The 2505-nt window shown below is 32.9% G+C and overlaps 1 long non-coding RNA gene across 1 annotated transcript; it reads left to right on the plus strand.

The window, feature by feature from the left end:
* The first annotated feature begins 1792 nt into the window (after positions 1-1792).
* LOC125488779 lies at positions 1793-2163 on the plus strand. The gene is made up of 2 exons (XR_007266501.1): positions 1793-1849; positions 1943-2163. It is a non-coding gene; the product is annotated as an uncharacterized LOC125488779 (long non-coding RNA).
* Positions 2164-2505: the final 342 nt, after the last annotated feature.

Here is a 2505-nt window from a genome sequence, read left to right on the forward strand (position 1 = left end):
CAAGTTTTAACAACAATCGCAAAATCCAAGAATCAATCCATCTCCAGTCCATAGACCAAATTCCCCAAACGTCACTTGTTTTTTTTTTAAAACCTCCGTTACATTTTGTAGTTAAAATTCAATTCTTATTCCAACAATGTTAATGAACCTAACAATCGTCCATCCTGACAACGTGTGCGACCCCGCGCACGACGCCGGTGCGTAACCTAACAATCGGCTGGGAACATTGGTCCATGGCACAGAGCTTACAATCATCAAACCAGAAATAAACTATGTTTTATAAACTACAATTTAGAAACAGTTAACATCAACAATATGTTTTATAATCATTAAGTTTAACAATAATATAGCTAAGTTTACTAATATTATATTTAAACAAAATGTAATCACAATGCTTTTTTAAAGTAAATTTAAACATAATTAAATGAATTAAAGTTTATAAAAACTGAATGTTCAAGAGTAACCCAACTTGGAAGAAACAATAAATGCATTTAACAATAACAAATGAATGGGAATGTTCTTCGGTTAACACAAATTATACAAAACAATCCAACTTAATAATATATACCCAACATTTATCATTAACTAAGGAGTATAGGAAACGAACTTTCTCAGTAACCTAACTTACAACCATATTCATAATTTACCGAAACCTTATCAGTAATATAGAGTATAGGAATCTAACTTTATCAGTAACCTATCTTACAAACATTTTCATAATGTATTAAACTTTATCACTAATATAAATAGTATATGAATCTAATTTTATCAGTAATCTAACTTACAAACATATTCATAATGTACCGAACTTTATCAGTAATATATAAAGTATAGGAACCGAACTTTATCAGTAACCTTACTTACAAACATATTCATAATGTATTGAACTTTATCACTAATATATAGTATGTAAATCTAACCTTATCAGTAACCAACTTACAAACATATTCATCATGTACCAAACATAATCAGTAACATAGATTTTAGGAACCGAACTTTATCAGTAACCTAACTAACAAACATATACATAATGTACCGAACTTTATCAGTAGCCTAACTCACAAACATATTCCTTATGTATCGAACTTTATCAGTACTATAAAGTATAGGAACCGAACTTTATCAGTAACCCAACTCACAATCATCTTCCTAATGTACCGAACTTTATCAGTACTGAGTATAGGAACCGAACTTTATCAGTAACCCAACTCACAATCATCTTCCTAACGTACCGAACTTTATCAGTACTGAGTATAGGAACCGAACTTTATCAGTAACCCAACTCACAATCATCTTCCTAATGTACCGAACTTTATCAGTACTGAGTATAGGAACCGAACTTTATCAGTAACCCAACTCACAATCATCTGCCTAATGTACCGAACTTTATCAGTACTGAGTATAGGAACCGAACTTTATCAGTAACCCAACTCACAATCATCTTCCTAATGTACCGAACTTTATCAGTACTGAGTATAGGAACCGAACTTTATCAGTAACCCAACTCACAATCATCTGCCTAATGTACCGAACTTTATCAGTACTGAGTATAGGAACCGAACTTTATCAGTAACCCAACTCACAATCATTTTCCTAATGTACCGAACTTTATCAGTACTGAGTATAGGAACCGAACTTTATCAGTAACCCAACTCACAATCATCTGCCTAATGTACCGAACTTTATCAGTACTGAGTATAGGAACCGAACTTTATCAGTAACCCAACTCACAATCATCTTACTAATGTACCGAACTTTATCAGTACTGAGTATAGGAACCGAACTTTATCAGTAACCCAACTCGTAATCATCTTCCTAATGTACCGAACTTTATCAGTACTGAGTATAGGTTAAAGTGGAAGGAAAAAAGGGGAGGCCTTTGCCCAGCAGTGGGAAACCAAATAGGCTATGTAAAAAAAAAAAAAAAAAAAAAAGAGTATAGGTACCGAACTTTATCAGTAACCCAACTCACAAACATATAATCTGAAATAAATGGATTATTATCATTATTATCATAAACAATGTACTGAACTTTGTCAGTAACCAATCTGAAATAAATGGATTATTATTATTATCATCATAAACAATGTACTGAACTTTATCAGTAACCAAACTCATAAACATATTATACAATCTTTAGCAAGCAGTCTTTCAATAATAATGCCAAAATTGTTTTTACAAAATTACAATGTTTTGGGTGCTGAAAATGCCAGGCAAAAGAGCTACTTCTCTTCCTAAGACTCTTGCAACCCTAAATAGATCTATGTACGGCGATAAGAGCTTCTAGTTCTGTCCATCATCGTCAGAACAAGTCCTTGTGCATAAGTTGCTGTTTTTCTGCCTTTGTCGCCCTATTAGTTTTGTGTCAATTAGGGTTTTCTTTTTATTTGTATGTGATGTAATCTTAGTTTAGAACTAGACATTTTCCACCAGCACACCGAATGATGGGATAGGTTGTGTATTACTCATGCCGAAATCGAGTGTACTACGAGAAATTTGTCCAAG

This window comes from Plutella xylostella, chromosome 7, assembly GCF_932276165.1.
Source record: "Plutella xylostella chromosome 7, ilPluXylo3.1, whole genome shotgun sequence".
Classification (NCBI taxonomy): domain Eukaryota; kingdom Metazoa; phylum Arthropoda; class Insecta; order Lepidoptera; family Plutellidae; genus Plutella; species Plutella xylostella.